The 23,139-nt window shown below is 40.2% G+C and overlaps 1 protein-coding gene and 1 long non-coding RNA gene across 3 annotated transcripts in view; both read left to right on the top strand.

Moving 5' to 3' along the window:
• KCND2 (potassium voltage-gated channel subfamily D member 2) overlaps positions 1-23,139 on the top strand; it is a 342,348-nt gene that overhangs the window by 82,458 nt on the left and 236,751 nt on the right. The gene's annotated exons all lie outside the window — the stretch shown is intronic.
• On the top strand, positions 12,167-22,194 carry LOC144583251 (uncharacterized). Of its 2 annotated transcripts, none has more exons than XR_013536949.1 (2): positions 12,167-12,468; positions 12,529-22,194. It is a non-coding gene; the product is annotated as an uncharacterized LOC144583251 (long non-coding RNA). The 2 variants fall into 2 exon arrangements; XR_013536948.1 differs by having other exon boundaries at positions 12,167-12,476.

Here is a 23,139-nt window from a genome sequence, read left to right as displayed (position 1 = left end):
CTGTTGGCCAGGTTAAATTTCCCTCTCCATTTTAGTTAAATTAAATGGGCATCAGCCGAGAACATTTGGGACCCTACTGTGGATTCAAACTGTCTTGGGTGACACTTCTCTTGAGAACACCTCACTGAATTCCATTTTAAGCCACCTCTATTTATGTATCTGAGAGATGGAGCAACATATTTTTATATGTGAAAAGAATCTGCTTTCTGTAGCAAGAAGAGAATATCATTAAAACTAATGAACCAATGGCTAGCATTTGAAAAGGCAGCTAACAAGCCATTTTCTTCCAAGAACCTGTGCAGACTTAATTAAATCAGGTCCTTTCTTTCTGTGTGCCTGTTGAAAGTGGCCTGGAATTCATGCTAAGCTTTAGAGATAATCTGTTTCCCCCTTACAAGTGACAGTGACATTTCTTTGGAGACCTGTTTACCAAGGAGATTGCCAATGTTCTTTTTAATCAAATTAAAAGTATATGGCTTCAAGAAACATGCTGTGCTGCTGAAGAAAAGTGCCACTAGTCCCCCTGCAACACGTAATTCATTGTGATTGGCTCAGTTTCAAGTTCATAGCATGTGCAGCCAGGTAAAAACTATAAGAGGAGCACCTGTTTAGCTGTATTTGCCACCTTTTTATTCTTAGGTCTCAATGAATGTAGATAGGAGGAAATGCATCTTCATATGAATTTCTCTCTCATACATACCGTATGGGGTAATTGATTGGCTAGAAAAATAACAAATCCAAAAAGAGGTCCAAATGAAACCTTATTAGTATTCTCTCTGTTTACCAGAGGAAAATAAAAATTTATCAAATAAAGAATTGGTGGCAACTCTTATATGGGCAGCACAGAATGAAATTGCCCAATGCTGAAAAGATGCTCAGGATCTCACTTTGCAAAGATATAGGAATAAAATATGGGCAGTGGTGCTGATGGAGAAACCGACTAATTGAATCAGATCATACAGAGGGGAGATTTAAAAAGATAACTTTATGGAGATGTGGCATCCCCTGTTGAAATTTGATATGGAATCAAAATACCAGGTGGACAATGGGGTAGACTGTTGGCTATTCTATAAGCAAGCAAAGCAAAGCGTGCTGCTTATATACCGTCCCATAGTGCTTCAAGCACTCTCTGGGTGGTTTACATGTTAATTATGCAGGCTACACATTGCCCCCCCCCCCCAGCAAGCTGGGTACTCATTTTACTGACCTCGGAAGGATAGAAGGCTGAGTCAACCTTGAGCCGGCTACCTGGGATTTGAACCCCAGGTCATGAGCACAGTTTTGGCTGCAGTACAGCGGTGTAACCACTGCGCCACTAAACGACATTAGCTAGACATAAAAATGAAGTAATGGGCCAAGGAAGAGACTATGTGAAAAGATAAAGAGATAATGTAAAAATTATATGCAAATATATATAAGAGGACTTTTATATATATTTATAGAGTATTATATGGATTATATATATGGATCTCTCCCTGGATTTTTGAATTATCAGGTCTTCTTTCCAAAAGCACATTATAACACACACCCTGCCCTGTGGTTCCACGTTTTAACTTCCTGTCTAAGCATTTCACAGTATTGTCTTTGCTACATTAATGTTTAACCCCTATTCCTAAGGCCATATATGTACACTGTAAAAATCTCCATTCTGTTGCAGCAGAAGTAACTGAGGATTGTTGCATTTTAGAGTTTAGCACATTTGTTATGGCATAAATGTTTAGGAACTAGAGTCTTCATCAGATGAATGGGTTGGTATTCTCAGTTTGGAAATACAGATAAACATAGGTGAGGGGGAAAGTTGAAAACAATTGGGCCAAGTTGCAATTAAATAGAAAAATTAAACAGAAATAACGGAAGGAACCTTTTCTGACAGTTCATTTTAAGTGTACATGAGCGCAAAATACATTTGTAACAGTAGCTATTGCTAACAAAATTTTGCTAGCAGTGCTAAATTTGTCAACATTTCTAGTGGAATGAGGAACGGATAAGAAGACTCAAACTTCTCTATAGCGTTTAACTCAGCAGTTTCGCACTGCCCCTTTAAAATTACTGTGTTGAACAATGACTAGTTTCAGAACATCAGTAGAGTGTCCTGTGAGGGCTTTTCCTCTTAATGTTTATTGTTGATTTGTTTACTATGTATCCCCACCTGCCCAGAAACATGCTCACATTCTCCCAGTGTTTACTTAGAGCCTGCCATTTTTCATGTTTCATTAGTGTTCTTTTATTCTATTGTTTAGGCACTGACAGTTTTGTCCAATGCAGAATATAGAAAGTCTTTACTGGCATTTACTGATTTTGAAAAATTCATCTTCCTGTGTTTATGGTGAGAAACGGACATGGATAAAATACTGCTTTGAAGAATATTATGACAATAAGCTTATAGTGGGAATGATACCACAAGGAGCTAACAGATTATGTGTTACAGAGTTTGTGTCATCAGCAATTGCCTTAAAAATGATTGAGTGGGATTATTCAAACATTCAGCTCACACATTAAGAAAATCTGTTCCCATTACTTACTATGTTGTGTTATATTCTCAGTTTTCATAAGTCTGGAATCTGAGCAACAATTTACGAATGTAAGTGTAATTACACAATTGATTTCCATGGCTTAAAAGCAGTGATTTTGTACATAGATAGAATACTTGCATGTCAACTCAGAATATTTTGTACTGGAGCATTTTTATATGCAGCATGTGTTCTGTCTTTGCAATCATGGCAACTGCCTATGCAAATTAGAGCTGCTTTTTATTTATTTATTTATTTACAATATTTTTTAGCCGCACCATTACCAGTGGCTTCTGGGTGGCGTACAACATTAAAACTTAGAAACATTTTAAAAGACAATATAAAATATCATATATTAAAATAATTCTTAAAACATTAAAAATAATAGGTCCTGCTGCTCATGTGGCCAGCTAGAGAATACTGTTTAATTAAAATGCTGGCTAAACAGAAAGGTCTTTGCCTGGCGCCAAAAAGCCAAGAGTGTTGGAGCCAGGTGGATCTCTATAGGGAGGGCATTCCAAAGTTGGGGGGCAACAGCCGAGTAGGCCCTGTTTCAACATGCTATCCCCCTCGGGGATGGCACCTTCAGAAGGGCTCCTGGCCTGATCTTAGAGGACGGGCAGGCTCATATGGAAGAAGGCGGTCCTTTAGGTAACCAGGTCCTAAGCCGTTTAGGGCTTTATATGTCAAAGGAAGCACTTTGAATTGGGCCCGAGCAGCAACCGGCAGCCAGTGCAAATTTTTCAGAACCAGCGTGATATGAGTCCATGCGGCGGCACCACTTACTAGCGGCGCAGCCCGGTTCTGTGCCAGTTGCAGTCGTCGGACCGTCTTCAAAGGCTGCCCCATGTATAGTGCATCGCAGTAGTCCAGTCTAGTTGTTACCAGTGCATGAGTGACTGCTGCCAGGCTCCACTCATCCAGGTAAGGGCGAAGTTGATATATTCTCCGCAGCTGTAAGAAGGCACCCCTGGACACAGAGTCCACCTGGGCTTCCAAGGTCAGACGGGTCAAGGAGCACCCCATAGCTGTGGACCCTGTCCTTTAGGGGGAGTGTAATCCCGTCTAAGGCAGGGAAATGGCCCTTTAACCTATCTGGCGGGGCACCTACCAGCAGCACTTCAGACTTGTCTGGATTGAGCCTCTGTTTATTGACCCGCATCCAGATCATTATCGAGTCCTGGCACGAGTTCAGAACGGTGACTGACACACCTGGATTGGTAGAGAATGAGAGGTAGAACTGGGTGTCGTCAGCATATTGCTGACTCCTCAGCCCAAACCTCCTAATGACCTCCCCCAGCGGTTTCATGTAGATATTGAACAGCATGGGGGACAGTATAGAGCACTGAGGAACCCCATGACACAACCGCCATGGATCAGAGCTACTGTCCCCCAGCACCACCTTCTGGACTCGATCAGCCAGGTAGGAGCGGAACCACTGTAAAACAGTGCCTCCAATTCCCATCCCAGCCAGTCTGTCCAGAAGGACACCATGGTCGATGGTGTCGAAAGCCACTGAGAGGTCCAGGAGAATCAACAGGGATGCATTGCCCCTGTCTTTCTCCCGACAAAGGTCGTCAAACAGGGCGACCAAGGCAGTTTCCGTCCCATAACCCAGCCTGAAACCCGATTGAAATGGATCTAGATAATCCGTTTCATCCAGGAGAGTTTGGAGCTGCTCAGCCACCACACGTTCCAACACCTTGCCCAGAAAAGGGAGGTTTGCTTTTGGTTGATAGTTGATCACTAGACCTGGGTCCAGATTAGGTTTTTTTAGGAGTGGGCAGATCACTGCCTCCTTTAATGGGGCAGGGACCACTCCCTCTCTTAACGAGGAGTTGATGACCTCCAGGACCCAGGTGCAAACTCCCCTGGCAGATTTTTTTATTAGCCATGATGGGCAAGGGTCGAGTTGTGTAGTGGTGGCACGAATCGATCCAAGCACCCTGTCCACAAGCTCAGGTCACAACAACTGGAACTCATCCAATAAATTATGACAGAAGTCTGGAGCACTGGACACAACCATAGGCTCTGCATCAACAGTGGAGTCCAACTCTTTGCGAATCTGAGCATTTTTTCCCTCAAAGTGTGTAACAAATTCATTACAGCGAGCCACTGAGCAGTCCAGGACCTCCACTGAACCATTTTTGTGCATCATTAAATATTTCTGTCTCTTTAAAAAAAGAGAAAGGATCTGTATTCAACAAGGATCTATTTCAATATCTGTCAGCAGGACCAATAAAAATCAGTAATGCTGGACCTGCACTAATTCTTGGCAATCAACATAGCTATGATTCTTTATCAAAGTAGTAAAGTACGTACACATATATATTTAAAGAAATTAATTATTCTGTTAGTTATCATTTTTTTTCTACCAAGAGTAAAGTGTAAGAAACTGAAAAACATTATGAGTCCCTAAATAGGCACAGAGTGTCTCTTTTCTTTTTTTCCCCTCAGCATTTTTTAAATTGGAAATATCTTATATTTGCATCCTAGAAAAAAGCAAATAGATATTTTCTGTCACACAGCATTTATTGTTATGGCATCAGTAAGCACTGTGTAACATGTAAAAGTGAGATAAAATTGAACTTTGCTGCACATTCTATGGAAAGAGCCTATAAAGAAAGCTTTTATCAGTAGCAAACACAAAGTGTGTTATTCAACATTTTATTTTTTTCAGAGATCAAAACCAAATCTCCTTTTTGTGATTAATACCTTTCTTTAACAGAAATCAGATAAAGTCCCCTAAGGATTATGAGATTATATCTATATAATATATCTATATTTCTCCATATAATATGGCTAGTTAGCTAACAAGGTATGATTTGTGCAATGATGAAAAATAATGGCTCAGTGGCAGCCTTAACAAAATGTGTTTAAAGAAAAGGCAAGGAATGGCAAAGAAGCTAAATTTGGGATGCCTTGGCTATCTTTGGGGAGATGTCTACAGAAGAGATGAGATTTCCATTTTCTTATATGACAGTGTGGTCTGCTTTCAGCTCTCGACATCTGGAGAATGGATATAGCCACAGTGGTATATGAAGCACTCTGACACCTCAGAGGTTAGTGCTCTTTACATCCAGGAGACAAAACAGGTGCACACTTTGGGTTATAAAAACATTAGCCAAACTGCTGGGGTGCACTCTGTTCAAGAAAAGCCACAGATAGGATGCAACAGAGGGTATTGGAAGACAGTGTGCCTTGGTATTTCCTATTGCTTGAGATGGGAGAAGTGCAAACCCAGCATGGTACATGCATCCCACTTGCCCTCAATCACCAACTCTGAGTCCACATCTTCCTGACCTCACTTGCTGCACCATCACCCCATGCATTCCATCACCTCTATCCCCACATCCTCCTCTTTGTTGCCTTAATTCTGCTGGGTTGACATAAATCCTGCCTATTTAAAAGAAAATGAAGGAGGAAGAAAGGGGTGGCAACAAAGATGAGGGAGGTGCTGGCAGGGGCAGCAAAGTACGCAGTGCCGCACAATTCACTGCTCTCCATCTCCTTGCATTCTGCTATCAAAGGCAACTGTCTTGGGCAACTTAATGCTTACACTGCCCTGGTGAAAATGGGAGTGCATGTAAAAGCATTCAGAGAGGGGAAGAGGGCAGATTTGTTGGGGAATTTCTATGAGAATCAGGATGAAAATGGGCATTATAGATAGATTAATCCGAGTTCAGGCCGTGTCATGGCATGGAGACAGCATTGGTCACCCTGCAAGATGACCTCTTGAGGGAGGCCGACAGGGGCAAAATGTCCTTGCTGGTCCTCCTTGACCTTTCAGCTGCCTTGGATACCGTCAACCATGGTATCCTCCTGGGGAGGCTCTCAGGGTTGGGGATTGGTGGTCAGGCTTTGGCCTGGCTTCAATCCTTCTTGGAGGACCGTCCTCATAGAGTTCAGCTTGCTGTCACGTTCCTGGGGGTTTCAACAGGCAAAAGTCCAATAAGCCAGTCCAAGATCAGAAATCCAGAAGATGCAAAGCAGATACCAAAATGCCAAAGCCAAAACACAAACCGTAGTCAGAAGTCAGAGCCCAAAAGCCAAAGGTCCAGAAAACAAGATAAGCAGGAGCGTGGATGCGAGCCAAGGTGTTGACTTATTGCTTTCACAAGCTTCCAAGCCTCTGGGTGCAGATTTTATAGCAGCAGCAGTTATCTAAACACTTCATCCTGCTAAAACTCAGGGCTGGTCGACCTGATGTTCCAATGGGAAGCATTCATGTGAGCCTCGAATCTTCATGTCATGAGTCCTTGCCAAAGCTTATCCCTCATTCTGGTTACTGGGGGAGGAACATCTGGTGGTGATTCAGCTGTCTGCAATTCTGATTGCCCAGCATTTTCCTCAGCTGTAATTAACTCCCCAGATTCCACTTGGGGAGATGTTGTCCGCTCCGTGGACTCTCAATTGTGGAGTCCCGCAGGGGTCAGTCATCTCCCCAATGCTATTTAATATCTATATGAGGTTACTGGGGGACGTCATCAGGGGTTTTGGAGCTTTGTGTCAGCAATACATGGATGACAATCAGCTCTATCTCTCCTTCCATCCTTCTGCAGTGGATGCTGTCCCGTCCCTTGAGCGCTGCCTGGATGCGGTGCTAGGATGGATGAGGAACAACAGACTGAGGCTGAACCCGGATAAGATGGAAATCCTGTGGGTGGGGCCCCCTAGTGTTTGTGGTCTTGGTGCCTCCCTATCTTTTGGGGGGGCACTCTTTCCATGAATGATGAAGTTCATAGCTTGGGCATGCTTTTGGACCCATCGCTATCAATGCCATCTCAGATAGTGTCTGTGGTCCGATCCGCTTATTTCCACCTAAAGCAGATTGCCCAGCTACATCCCTACCTTGACACGGGGTCCCTCACCATGTTGATCATGTGCTGGTAATCTCAAGATCAGACTACTGTAATGCCCTCTACGTGGGGCTGCCCTTGGGACTGCTATGGAGAGTGCAACAGGTCCAGAGTGCGGCAGCCAGACATCTGAGTTGGGTTAGAAAATACCAACTTATCTCCCCCACCCTGGCCACCTTACACTGGCTACCTGTTCACTTCCGTACCAGTTTCAAGGTGATGGTACTAACCTATAAGGCCCTAAACAGTTTGGAACCTCAATACCTGGCCAAGCGCCTCCTTCCAGTTAGGTCTGCCTGTCCTATAACATCATTGCAGGCAGGGTGGATGAGAGTTCTGACCCCGAGAGAGGCCTAGGAAACAACTACTAGAAATCGGGCCTTATTGGTGGTAGCGCCACAATTATGGAACTCTCTTCTGCCTGAAGTCCATCTGACCCCTTCACTGGGCACATTCAGAAAGCTACTAAAAACCTGGCTATTTAGACATGCCTTCTCTGAACAAACTATACTCTGATACAATAGTGTCCAATAATGTAACTTCTATCATACTGCCACGCTCCAATGTTTTTATTTTTCTGCGCTTTTAATTGTATTTATTGTATTATAGTTTTATCTTCACTTCACTTTATGATTTTTGATTTCCTATTTTGTTACTCTGTTGTTTTTTCTTATTTGTTGTAAACTGCCCAGAATGGCCTTGGCTGCCAGATGGGTGGTATAGAAATCAAGTAAATAAAATAAATAAATAAGATCATTATTAGAACTTAAAAATGCATTAGTGCTGTGGATTTGACTAAAGTGAATGTTCATGTATCAGTCATTAGATTCAAAATAATGCTTCAGTTTTAAAGACCAGTCATAAAACAAAGGAAACTGATTTGCGAATTACATGAGTTGAGGAAAAACTTCTGCTGCATGCTCAGACGTTTTCAGTAATTAAGGAACTCTCTTCTCATGAAGTGTTATCTGTACTATCTTTTTCTGCTTCAGAAACTCACATTTTGCCTAATGGTAGAGCTGGTTCTGTATGTCAACAATATCATAGCTATGTCTGTTTGACAAGTGTGTGTTTGCATCCATTACAACAAGAAGAACTCTTATCTTTTGTCCTTCTTTGCAAGAGAGTCCTGTGCAGACTCCTTTTGCATATGTGGATTGTACACACATATTGGATATGAAGGTAAGCTCACTTCTGCATATGAATCAGCATTTTCAGTAAGGGCAGAAATATTTTTTGCACATCATCTTATCTATTCAGCTAAATTATCATACAACCCAAGGTGTTATATAAAACCAGCTGATAGTTGTATTAGCTTGCAAAGGTTTATGTTCATTTATGTCTTTTACATTAAAAAGGGTGATAGAAGAGAGAAAATTGTGACATCTTATTATTTCTAAATGGCATATGTCTTCTGAGTTAACCCATGCGGAAAATTTATCACACAGTTTTAGTGAGCAGCTCATTTGTAGCTAAAGCAGAAGGAAATGGCCAGTAAGTTCCTAAGTGTCACTTAGAGCAGAGTAACTTTTTTATAAGCAAAATATTTTGTTCAGGTAGTTCAGAACCATAAGGCAAATGGCATCACCTGAGGCTGTGAGAAAATTCAGCCAAGTCTGTCACCAGTTAGTTGCCTACCTGCACATTGATCCAAATGCATATCATATTTATGAATCAATAGATAATCTGGCAGTTAGGGAGCTGCATGCATAGAATTTGCAATCTTTAAAAGCCCCTATTAGGGTTAAGGCTGAGTTCTTTGTTCTGGTACTGTACTGGCAGAAAGCAGAGGATTACATTTAAGGGCCCTTTCCTGCACACTGCCTAATCCATATCCTACATCAGTCCATCACTGGCATTTTGGCGGTGGATTTTACCAGCTGCAGCTTTTCTTCCACCGACAGTACATGATATCCACAAGCACATAACATGAAAGCCTGATGGGCACTTGTAGGGTTGAATATCTCTTTCAGGAGGGAATGACTGGGGGGGGGGGGAATGGTGGAGAATCATGAAAAAGGAATGAAAAATGAACTACCTTTATTCCTTTCCCTGGAAGATAGGTTGACTGATTGATTGAGTGACTGATTGATTGAGTGACTGAAATATTTCTTACCAGCCCTATATCACCAAATCTCAGGGCAACATAAAAAGGAACACACATTTTAAAAAAAAAAATTTAAACAATTCAGGCACTTTGAAACAATTTAACAATTAACCTTCTTTCCCCCTTCTTAATGAGCTAACCATATCTTCTCTTCTGTGAGACCATTCATACTAGCTCCTCATTTGTAATCTATATAACTGCCTGTGTCTAAGAAGCATTGACAATGATTGTATGTTGTGTTTGTGTGTACGGATGATGTGCAAAAGAAACACAATTGTGCAAATAAACTATAAACAAAATAACACAAATTAAGTGGATGTTGCTTTGCTGTATGGGCTTTTTAATGATCAAAAGTCCCAGAAGGGCTGTGTGCCTCATTCATTTTTTTTTTTAACCATCAGTCAAACATTCTGTGCTTGCTGTGTCTTTGCTTCTCAAAATTTGCAACATTGTGCGGATATAGTTCACAGAAATTATGGAGGCGCTGGCCAGGGGAAATAAATACTGCTCCTTGTCTAGCTCTCACCCCAAACCAAGGGATAGCAGGAGTTGAAAATTCCTCACAGCAGTGTTTCATCAAATTGAGAGAGCCTAAATTGGTAAGCAGCCTAAATTGGTAAGAGAGCCTAAATTGGTAAAAATTTAGAAAGCAGCCTTTACATCCCTACTCAGTACTAGTGACAGGATCCATACAGGGAATCTTTCACTCATCCATTCTGGTTATGGTAGGATGTACAAAGAAGTAGTCTGATGTTGGGTCGGATCTGCATCAAGTCATCCAGAAAATGAAGGAGGCATGTCCCCCATTAAATATGAAACATGGTTAGGATTGAGTTCTGGAAAAGATTATTTGCAGATTGAAAGGAACTACTTAATTTTAAGTGTTAACAAGCAGAGCGGAGTCTGTAAGCCTGATATTTTGGCAATATCAAAATAAATATTTTCCAGAATTTACTTTTTATAGAGGACTCTGCAACTGGAGATAAATTTTGCTAGAGGCTGTTTGCTGGAACTAAACATTTAGGACTTGGGTACAATTGTTACTCCAAATTACAGTAGACCCATTCAATAAATAGGATTTTTATCAAAATTCCATTGCTAGAATGGGTCTAGTCTATTTTGGTGTAGCACTTGGATTTAGAGCATAGAATTTGCAAATGTCGCTCTTCTTCAGTGTTGAAATAGCAGCGCCATCAGATTAAACGTTTTGTCCAAGTGGTAGGGAAGAAGACTGGGACAGAAAATGTCAGGACAAATATAATTGTGCGGAGCCTGATTTGTAAGGATAGAAAGAGACACAATAGCCAGCTGCAGAATTAGGAGGTGATAACTCTTTATCTCCCCCAAGCACATCCTCAAAGAATTTGTGTGGGCAAGATTAGCATGGGAAAACAGCCATTGTTTCCTCACAGTGACCACTAACCAACCAAAAGCAACTTGCAAAGCTCTGAAAGATGTTAAATGATGATCACATGATGTTTACTGCTTCAGTCAGCTTGATTTTTAAACCTGAAGATCATTCTCTCTGTTACAAAGTTTTTATTTTCTGGTTAAAATTCCTTATACTACACAGTAGAAGTACAGAGGAGAATAACTTCAAGTTACCAGATAGTCCATCCCTTTTCTCTTTAACTGTCACTTCAGGTCTCAGTAACTCTGAGACATTTGTGGGGGGAAAAATAAAAATGTTTCATTATTTATAGTTGTGAACAGATCAACACTAACGGACAATTGACACTGACTTTGACACTCTAAAAAGAGGGAAAGAAAAAGCACTCAGCAGAGAGCTAGGTCTCTCTTTGAATTCAGAGAGAGGGAAAAAATGACTTGTTATTTCTGGGTAGATTGACAGTCACTTGAGCCCAGAAGGATCTGTCCTAGTCACTCAAAACACAGGCAGCATGCGAGGCTGTACAAACTCTTAACAATCTCAACTCTTTTAGTCCTGAGACGGCCAAACATTTATGAGATCCAGAGCTTGGAATACAGTTTCTTTTGAACTACCACCAGTCCGAAAGAAGCCATGTTTCCACATTCTGGTGAGAACATAGGATATTTATATTGCTTATACAATATGTGGACTGGTGCATTTATTTGCAACTTTTATGCCTTTACTATAAATAATCCACTTTAGAAAGACTCGGTTCTTCTAAAGGCAACTTATATGTATATGTTTTAATATGAATTTCATGGTCTTATATTCACTTGCTCTCTTTAATATCTGCTCATCTATTTCTGTAGTTTTTAGGTCAAACAGATGTGGAATGAATTCACAGAGGACTACACACTATGAAGTAGAACTACTTCCTTTAGGTGATGAATGGCTTTTAGTGCTTCACGCTATTAATACTTTGATAGTATTTATGATTCATCTTTTATTTACTCCAGTATGCCTCTTCCTTATATCACACCTGTCCCTAGCGATTGTGTTTCTTCAAAGCAGCTGGCACTTTATATAGATGAAAAACAAACCACTTCTTTCTCAGGTTCAACATCTTCACTCCTTTAAATGGGCAAAATATTAAAGGATGGTTCTAGTGGCCAGTGCAGAGATATCTGGGTAATAGAGTAGACGTTGTCTAGAGCAGTGGTTCGTAACGTGGGCAATAATGCCCCCCAGGGGGCGATTTCATTTTTCAGGGGGGCGGTAGAACGAAAAGGGGCGGTGTGGGGGCAAAAAAACAGAAGGGGGCGGTAGGGGGGCGCTGGAGTGAGCCAAACCTGTGAAGGCGACTGCAGCCGCAGTGCTGGCAGTAGATCCGGTGTTTCTGCTGCCGCCAGATGATCCAGCTCTTTCTACCTGCCACGTCTCACCTTTCTCCTTTAGGGGAGCACTGAGTGTGGATCGGGTAGAAGGAAAGGGTCTCTTGGGTTCTCATCCTCGCCCCATGAAGCGCTGCCTCGCACCCGGGTGGGGAGGGAGACTAGGTAGGTAGGTAGGTAGGTAGGTAGGTAGGTAGGTAGGTAGGTAGGTAGGTAGGTAGGTAGGTAGGTAGGTAGGTAGGTAGGTAGGTAGGTAGGTAGGTAGGTAGGTAGGTAGGTAGGTAGGTAGGTAAGATATCATCACCTCAGGGAGGGGGGCGATGATAACTTCCTCAATGGCTCAAGGGGGCGTTTCTTTCAAAAAGGTTAAGAACCACTGGTCTAGAGGGGTGGGGTAAAAATTGAATAAATAAATAAATAAATAAATAAATAAATAAATAAATAAATAAATAAATAAATAAATAAATAAATAAATAGACACTGCAAGTGCAGTCTTGGACACACAACCAGCAAGTAAGTCTCACTAGACACAATATGACATACTTTCTAATAAACAAATATAAAGTTGTACTGTGGCTAGACTGGATTTCCTTTGTTGTTGTTTAGTTGTTAAGTTATGTCCGACTCTTTGTGACCCCATGGACCACAGCACGCCAGGCCTTCCTGTCTTCCACTGCCTCCCGGAGTTGGGTCAAATTCATGTTGGTAGCTTTGATGACACTGTCCAACCATCTTGTCCTCTGTCATCCCCGTCTCCTCTTGCCCTCACACTTTCCCAACATCACGGTCTTCTCCAGGGAGTCTTCTCTTCTCATGAGATGGCCAAAGTATTGGAGCCTCAGCTTCAGGATCCATCCTTCCAGTGAGCACTCAGGGTTAATTTCCTTTAAAATAGATTGGTTTGTTCTCCTTGCAGTCCAGGGGACTCTCAAGAGCCTCCTCCAGCACCACAATTCAAAGGCATCAATTCTTCGGTGGTCTGCTTTCTTTATGGTCCAGCTCTCACTTCCATACTCAGCCCTCTATCCTTCCAAGGTGCCCAGCTTCCTGGTGTGTGTGTTTGTGTGTGTGTGTGTGTGTGCATGTGCAATGTGTAGCTTGCATAATTAAATTGTAAATTGCCCAGAGAGTGCTTTAAGTGCTATGGGGTGGTATATAATCAGCACACTTTGCTTTTTTAAATGAGTTTCTACATTGTAATTCAACCTGCATTTCCTGAATCTTCCAAGAAACAGTGGAATAAAACCTTTCTCTCTCTTACACCAGTAAGAAGGAAAATGCAGCAATATCACTAACATTTTTCCCATGTAAAAAGGAGACACATTTGGCCCTCACCATGATTCACTGGCTTTTTTCTTCCACTCTTAGGTTTCTTTTAGCAACTTCCATCATGGCAACTCTCACATTTACCAACTCAACTTTTGTCATAGATTGTTTAAGCCAGAAAACAAGAGAAAAACACTGGAAAATTGCTTTTTTTCTTTTAATCTTTTTTTTCTTTCTGACAGGGGAGAGGAAGACATTAGGACTTCCAGAAACCACCAGACAGTACAGTGGCTATCCTGACTGGGGGTTTGTGGTAGATAATGTCTGCAGTCCAGAAAAATCACTTTTCTAAGCTATGTGAACATGTTAGATCTGCCACTGACTTTTAAATACGAGATCATGAACTAATGGCCTGAACTAGAGATGTGAAGATGTTTGCTAAATCCTTCATTCTCATCTAGCTAACCTATCTTGACTTTATCAGGCTTTTCAGTGAAGAGTTTCAAGTGCAACGAAACTCTTTGCCTCAGCTAAAAATGGGGCAAGGAGTGTTAATTTTTTTTCTTATCAGGTTCACTATAATTTGTGCAGACTACCTAAGTACAAAGTTTGTGTCCTTTCCCTTTGAGAAGAAAAGTGAACACACACACATCAGACTCGGAAGGACAGGCTGATTGTTTGTTTGTTTGTTTTTTAAAAAGAGGCATATAATTGTGCCAATCCTTTTAAACCTTAGAAATCCATGCAATAACATAGCACCAACCTTGTTGTTTTGCAGAATTTCCATTGTTAAAGTGCGATTTGCATTAAAGCATTACATGCAAAATTTTACTTTATTTGCACAAAAATGTTCCCCCTTTTCTTGTTGAATCACCATCACTTTTTAATGAAAGATGGGCAAAAACTTGCCTATTGTTGAAAGCTAAACACTATGTTAAATACAGAGCTGAGGCTCAATTTAATTCATATGTTATTTCATTGGCACACAAGAGCCAATTCTGTAAGGTAATCTGGATGTAGAAGTGTATTTCTGCACTTTTTCCCTAGCATACAGGATAGACATTTTCAGTTGAACAGTTAGTTAGCTTTCCATTATTACTATGAAAAACAACAGGACCTATTCATTTTGCAGAATTCAGAGTGAACTTTAATTGAAATCATTTTAATGGCTATTTAAAAAGTAACTCTGTGTTATGGCACAATGCTTTCTCAAATAGATTATCTGACTTTTCCATTTTGACTTTGCGATTTAGAATGCAGAAGAAATGTATGGATATTTTATATCAATAAAGCATTTGCTAAGATATAATGAGTACATGATTTTTCAGTTTTCTGTACTGTATTGGCTGCTACTAGATAACATGTTTGAGCTTGGAATACAAAGCATGTTTCCAAATCAGGAACAGAAGTGCAACAAATACTAAAAAATATGACTAGTAGAACAGATTCTATGCTTATTTCCAGAATGTTTTACACATGACAAGATTTTTTATATATATTTGTATCAAACAAATCTATGTCCAGGATTCAAACAAGCAAGCAGGTTTTGTTGCCTGTTTCATAACAGCTGTCCCCAGCGTCAAAGTTACAAAAATACTGCAGGTTCTGCAAGAGAAATGAAACTCCTTAGCTCTGAAAACGATCATGTATACTAGATATATGTAAAGATAGCACTGATATACTATTGAGAGAAGGAGCCAAAGAAATACAGTCAGAGATAACAGAGATCAGAAGGAAGGAAGGCACTGAAGAGGCAACAAGGTGAACAGGAGGAGGAAAGGTGATGCTAGATACAGATATGTGTTAGAGGATAGCAGGACCAGTGAACTTCATGCAGAAACAGACCATGCAGAGCAGCTCTGCATGTCTAAAAAACTAAGAGCCAAAGAAAAGGCAAGGGCATTATGAGATGGAACAAAAGTAGGGTTGCAGCAATACCCGACTAGCCAGGTTTTGCCTGCATTTTAGACTTCTCACCCAGTGTCCATGTACCCAGTCATCTGGCCTGGATTCTAATTTTATTATTATTTTTAAAAAATTAAGTGTCTAGCCCTTGTGTTCTTTGCTGTCAAGTAGGAACCAACTTACAGCGACCCCAATAGGGCTTTCAAAGTAAGTGAGATATTTAAGAAATGGTTCTACCAATTCACTCCTCCAGTGAATTTCCATGGCAAAGTGGTGATCCAAACTCTGTTCTCCAGAGCCCTAGTCCATCACTCTGTCCACTACACCAGTGGTTCTTAACCTTTGTTACTCAGGTGTTTTTGAACTGCAACTCCCAGAAACCTCAGCCAGCAGAGCTGATGGTGAAGGCTTCTGGGAGTTGCAGTCCAAAACTCTTGAGTAACCCAAGGTTAAGAACCAGTGCACTACACCACACTCAGAATTCTCATAGAACTAGAAATATAAAGGAAAACTTGCCATCACTGTTTGGGCTAGAAGGCTTTCCATGGGGTTAGCCAATGAGGGAAGCCATCCAAGTTTACCAGGGCTCAGAGATATCTAAACCAAAGACTAAAGGTAAATGGTACAATGAGGAAAATGTTTGGTTCTTGTAGTACCGCCTGCTAACTGTACATAGAAAGTAGTTAGCCCATCTCAGTGAATGATAACTAGGTGGTTATGGGAGCCATAGTCTACCAAAGGAAGTTTTGTAAGCTCTGCTTTGGTGGCAGGTGGACTGGACTCAATGAGGGACTCTACAAGTCTCTCATTCAATGAGTCTGTGTTTTTCTCGAAATATCCTTTCTACTTTTTTCTTGCACTGGCATATGAACACTTAACCAGGAATATGGGTAAGTGCTGTTCTGAGGAAAACTCCCTCCACAAAAACAGTGTGGGAGTGGGGAGTACAAATTATTAGTAGCTTCTGATTGTTGCCGAGGTTGAGTTTCTGGTTGTTATAAGTATTAAATTTCTGTAAAAAATATTTCAAACAATGGAAAGAAAATATTAACATGAATTCTACATATTTGTCTCGGGAGTGTGATATGGCTCCTTGAACTGCTTTCTAAGATATATATCCCACAAAATAAAGTGGGCCCAATACCTCAGTAAATTGATATAGCTGTCTATATTAAGAAGCAGAATTAGACAAAGTTATTTTCTTGGACTAGGACTCCCAGAATTCCTCAGCCAACTTGGTCAGTGAGTATTCTGGCTGAGGTATCCTAAATGGTGTAATCTCAAAAGCAGATTTTCAAACTGCTATTAATTTCATTCCCTACTACAGTATAGCCCATAGCAGTGAAAGGAAACAGGCAATAATGGGGTGGGGGTGGGTGTGAAGATAAATATGGCAAACAAGGATAACTTAGGATATTTTTTTCAGTTATATTAAAATACTAAAATATTTGACCTTTACCTCTGAAGGAAATGAAACTTTCTGATTCCCTCTAGTTCTTCAATTTGCCCTCACTTTCCTCTGCCTCATTTTCCTGCAAATCAGATGATATTGTGCCACTTATGAGGATTCTTGTAGTATGGATCTGGGTTGGAGGTTTGTTTGTTTTTTGCTGTTGATAAAAACGGAAGGCAAAAACAATGGCAGCAGAAGGCCACATGCATGGCAAAATGTTCTTTATTTATATGTATCAGAAATGTTCAGAGATGTTTTATATGGTGCTTCTCTCCCCATTTTATGATGGAAACAACACTGCAAGGGAAGTTTGTCTAACAAATTGGCCTAAGGACACCAACTATGCTATGTTCAGGTATGAGCTTTAGTCTCCAGTACTAACCATTACACTATACTGATTTTTCCAGATCAGTGTCTGAGTATAAATGATGCCAAAGTTGGAACATACTGATAGGAAAATAACAACAACAACAATTGCTTAATTTGTATAATATGTAAAAATTCATATTAATTTGCATAATATGCCAATTAGGCTGCCTGATATAACTTACATTTTATGCAAATTAGGCTACATGCATTGGGAGAACTGGAAAATGGTAATCCTAGATAAGGGGGTAAATTAATTTGCCCTAATTTACTAATCTTTCTGGGCTCTTGACAAATCTATCTTTGTTATAACGGGAAATAATCTATCACATGATCATCATTTAGTGGGTACCATAAAATGTCGGGGAAGAATTTGAATCCAGTGCAGTTAATTATAGAAAATTCTATTTTGAAATAAAAATTGCTAAGACCATCTCTTTTTCACTTCAGAATGAGACTCTTATCTCCCCTGAAAATATTTGTCCCACAGTATTATATGTCATAAGCGGGGAGGGGGGAGCACAAAAGCTAGTAAATGGCATTCTACTTTTATGTGTCTCTTAGGTGTAGCTGTAGCTTTATGGTAATTCTGGTAGCAAAACCTATGGTTCTTTTGGAGGATTCTGTTCTCTTTTCTTTGTGTGTATTCTCCATTTTGCTTACATTTTCTCTCTTAGGACAGCAAATGTAATCAGTATGCTACATCTGAAGCATGACCTTGCTTTCCTGTGTTTTATCATTCATAAAGCAAAGATTTCAGGCTGTCTGGGTGTGCATGAAACCCTCTGCAGTGTTATGTGTTATGCTGATTTGTAGCAGTTTCAGTTTGAGTTTTGAAATAAATGCTGACTTGTGTTATCTTTTTTATCTGACATCTGAGTTTAACTCTGAACCTTAGCTAGCTTATGTATCCAGGATAAGTAGTGAGGGATTGATCTTTTCTATCTCCTTGTTTCCTTTTCCCACCCCTATTTTAAACATTTTTATTAAGATGAAAGGATTTTGACAGACAACATGAAAAGTGGGCTTTTTTATCATAAAAGAATGAAAATGAATATTCAGTAATCATTACATAGGAGATTAAGAAATGTTTCTGAGTTGAGTATTTTAGATTACCAAACACTGGAGAATAATTGGATAGTTTATGTTATTTAGTATTTCTTATGTAAAGGCTGACAAAGCGAATATCCATTGTTACCTAAGGGGATTGTTCCACACAGATGTATAGAAGGCATTTGCTTCCAAGTATTGTCATTTTGATTAGCAAAACTAATGAAAGGTTACCATGTCACACAATAATTATTTGTGTGTAATGTATTATCCCCTACCTAGGTGGCAATATTTATTTATTGTTCTCTACCAGAAAGGAAGAGCATTGAGGAGATTGGGGCAAAAGCCCTAAATAGAGTGTCAAAAAGGCTTTGCCACCATCACTTTGCTGAGATGGAAACCATGTTCAAGGTTAAACAGTCTGCAATTCAATTTTAAATATTGCACCATAGCAATGTGGCACCTCAGATGGTATGCAAGGCTGCCAGGCCCATGTTGCCTTCTCCTAAGGAAAGACTCTGTTTTGTGATATAAGTTCTCTTCCTTCTTCCCTTTACCAGGGAAGAAATGTTCACACAGAGAGACCTATGGAAAAAATATATATTTTAATAGTATTTGCACCTCGTATGACAAAGCAATAGCATGAGCGGTTTCTGTTGCTACCCTTCTCTAGAATGCCTAGCTTTGAGTAAGGAAGACCCTTCTTCAGAACAAGGCACAGGGGCTGCATAGCAAGGTGTAGATGGGAAGAAGAGTTGTGATGAGGATCCCTCTCAGTAAGAGGCTGCAACAGCATGGGCGGAGATCAGCAAAAATTAACTGTACTCCCTCTACTGCAAAGCCATCACTGGACACAACTCCTGATATGTCTAGATAAGACGAAAGAGTTGCAGTCAAAATTACCTTGACCTTCACTGACTGTGGACAACATGATAAAGTGCCTGTAAGAGATCTCTTCAATAAGTGTACCCTGCATCTTCTGTCTCTCCCTTCTGTATTGCCACAATAACAGTGATTTCACATATGAAAATTACAATCAGTGAACATGTCATACTGCAGTTGCATGAATGTTCAACTCCCAATTGTATCATTCCAGTTAAAATGAAGGTATGAAGTCTAAGGGTGACTCATGTTGTATTGTACAGCCACCATTGTGTACATTATATCTTGGTTTTATATAATTACTGTTTTCAGAACAGCCTATAGGAAAATGCGTTCTGCATTGAGGAAACTCAAGAGCAACAAAAGATGGATGGAAAAGTAAGAAAATATATGTGACTTGTGATCTTCTGTTTGGGAAGTAGTTCCAACAGAAGGCAAGTGACATCACCTCCTTCTTCAGCAAGAGATTGGAATTGACCCTCAGAACTTCCAGTTCTACAGTTACATGATTGTCTGGTCATATGTCACTCATAATCCAAGCACTTCATCCTGCACCTATCCCTGAAATTTTGAAGTGAAGTGCCACTCCATTTTAACTATGAGTCACCCCTGACCAGCATACTATATTCCCTCATGGCAAAGTGTATTTTCATGCTGGAGGGAAATAACTTACCGTACATCTCACTCAACTGGTTATGTTACTACTAGGCATGTGATACTCTCTCACAAGATTACTCATACTCAGTGAGACAGGATCTATATGTAAAGACACCATGTTGAGAAGACACTGGTCTCCCTGATATTTATTGTTGGCCACACAAGAATGAGACAACATGAGATTATCCCATCGAGGTTTCTGCAGTCTGCACAAAATATCTCTGGGTAAAGTTAGTGTCTTTTTGCTTCTTGAAGCAAACTCTACAGCAAACCAGAGGGATTGGCTGGTTGGTGAAAAACATGGAACACCCCGTCCAATGCTTCTAATTTTTCTAAAATGCATGCAAGCAAGACAACAACCATTATAACTGTTGTTCTTGTTTAGTCATTAAGTCGTGTCCAACTTTTCATGGCCCCATGGACGGAGAGCACTCCAGGCCCTCCTGTCTTCCATTGCCTCCCGGAGTTTGGTCAAATTCATGTTGGTAGCTTCGATGACACTGTCCAACCATCTGTCCTCTGTTGTCCCCTTCTCCTCTTGCCCTCACACTTTCCCAACATCACGGTCTTCTCCAGGGAGTCTTCTCTTCTCATGAGAGAAGAAATTATAACTGTACAAGTTGCAAATACTCTAAGCAAGAACAGGGGAAAATATTCTTGGAGGCAGGGTGAAAAATTGGGCAGTTTCTCATTCTCATGCACAAAAATGAGAAGAAGAGGAGTGAGGATTTCAGTCTCTAGTAGATATTCCATCTCACAGAGGTCCAGATAAATTTCAGAAGTGACTCTTGGTTCCTTACTACAGCTACTGCCTCAGGTGACTGTGAGAGTTGACCATGTTAACTTCAGTGAAAGTTCAGCAGGCCATTCTTTATCACTTAAATTGCTTGGGTGTAAACTGAAATCCAGTGACGGTGGCTTAGCTGGTGGATTGTACGAAGCAGTCACACAGTAGTTTCAATTACTGACGTACTTTAATCTAGAAAGTAATTTCAAAAATTAATGGGGTCATATTTTCACTCCTGTTAGACATTTTGTTTACCCTTGCAGAATTCTTGATTAATTCCTCTTCCTTCCTCATGTTTTTATATTATGTATTTGGCTTTGAGATCATGCATATACAGTAGAATTCAGTAGACAGTACTGAGAGCTTTCAATCCCTTTGAGGAACTTCAGTTTCCTAGATTGAAGCACAAGGGCAAAACCATTTTAAAATACAGGTATGGGCCAGAATTCTATTGGCAATTTGTACTTGCTCAAGGACAATCACCTGAGGTATTGGTGGCAAATTGTCACTCATTTGTGCTGGTTGTTGTGGTGACCGACCTTGTTGCCCCTGTTTATTTTGGCCCTCACAAGGGGTCACACCCTTTTTTCCTTCACACTGCCACCAGGTATTCTCCTAATACCAATTATGTTATACACATATGCTGCCAAAACTAAGGGTTATTGAATTTAGGAATCAGAGGTTTAATTAACAAATATTCTTTTATTGTCAAGTAAATCATAAAGGTAAATCACGTATGAACTGTTTCAGACATTAACACAGATTGGATTATGTATGCAATCATTTTTATTCCAAACTACTATGTACTTTTGATCAATATCTCTCTGAGAGTACTTATAACTTCATTCCTGCTTGTTCAATATTATTTAACCTTCTCAATTCCCTCTCCTAACACTCTCAGCTAAATTCACTAGCCCTCTCCTTCTCTCTCCTAGACCCTAACTGCCATTCCACATCTCCCCAACTGTCTTTCTAACTCCGCCCCCTGCCCTATCCTTGGCTCCTCCCTTTTGAGCTTCTGTGATGGACAGGCAGGAATGACATCACCTGTTGGCATTTCGCTATGGTTGCATTCTGGGGTGTGCACCTCATGAACACTATTGAGCACCTCATTAATGAATATCAGTTATATGATTTCCCTTATGGTAGCAGAAATTGTCAATAGGACTCTGATGATTAATTCATATTTTTATGCACAGCAGTCAATGTGATATTTAATTATAGCTCTGCTACAACTATGATAATTTAAGGTTGGTAGGCTAGATCTGTATTTATTTTGAATCAGTTTCTCTTGTCAAGGATAATCAATGCTCAGCATTGTTCCCCTAGGTTATGAGGTATTTCAGGAAAATTTCATTTTGATTCTGTGTCTGTTGATGGCACTCACTAGGATTGCCAGTGTTTCCTGTGGAGCAACTGGTAGCCACTAAATTGCTGATTCTGTTGATCAGGTTGCAGTTTAGTATATTTTGGCTTTGCTGGGATACTATTATTAAATATTAACAACATGGAAAAATCTATATATATATTTTTTGTGCTGAACTATCAAGGCATTTCAGGTGTTTTACAGAGGAAAAGAAGAAGAAAAATTCACTCATATAAGAAAGAAAAAAAACACCCACTCATAATGCACTGGCGTAGGAAAACAGAACTGGGTTGTCTTTTTATTGAAGTAAAGCAAACAATTCTCTGATAAAGGTTTTAAAATAAATCCCAAATAAAGTGTTGTGATCTTCATTTGGAAGTCAGAGAACATGGTAACTAACTTAAGATACATAGTGACAATTTTCTCTTTTGTTTTTTTCCCCCCAACAATGAACAATAGCTTGGGCATGGGACAAGATGCTTTTAAACCTCTGAGAGCCGCATGCTCTTTTGAGCATATGCTATTCCTTTTCAAAAACCCAAGAGAGTCTCTAAATTAACACTGAGCATAATGTTTCAGATATCCAGACTGAACTCAAGGGTAAAATAGAGGTAACATTTGGAAAGCACTTTCACCACAGTCCATACAGTTGTCTCACCTAGGGCAAGACCTGATGCAACCCACTGTGCAACAGCCAACTGTGGACAGGATTTCTGTTTTGCCAAAGTGAACAAAAATGCCTCATGATTGTGTGAACAATTCAACAATTCAGATAACTTCTGCTATGTTTATGGTGAAGTGATTTTTGCATCACAAAAGCACACTATAACCACTATGGTTACGAAAGTCTATTACCTTTATCTTGGCTGCAAAATTGGTGATCAGGACAAGAGGTGGGCCCACCATGTATGCTGCAACACTTATGCAACAGATCTTTGCCAGTGGTTGACTAAGAAAATGATATCTGTGCCTTTTGCAATACCCAGTGATTTGGACAGAGCAAGAGATCATACCAGCAATTGTTACTTCTGCATTGTGCATCCAGTAGAGAAAACTGTGTCAAAGAACTAAAAATGGATTGTGTCTAACCCAAACATTCCATCACCTATATGCCCAGTATCCCATGGAGAAGTTTTTGATGCACCAGAATTATTCTCACTTGAGTCAG

This window comes from Pogona vitticeps, chromosome 5 (assembly GCF_051106095.1).
Source record: "Pogona vitticeps strain Pit_001003342236 chromosome 5, PviZW2.1, whole genome shotgun sequence".
Lineage (NCBI taxonomy): Eukaryota > Metazoa > Chordata > Lepidosauria > Squamata > Agamidae > Pogona > Pogona vitticeps.
Note: the sequence above shows the minus strand (reverse complement) of the source record. Positions and strands in the feature narration are given on the sequence as shown.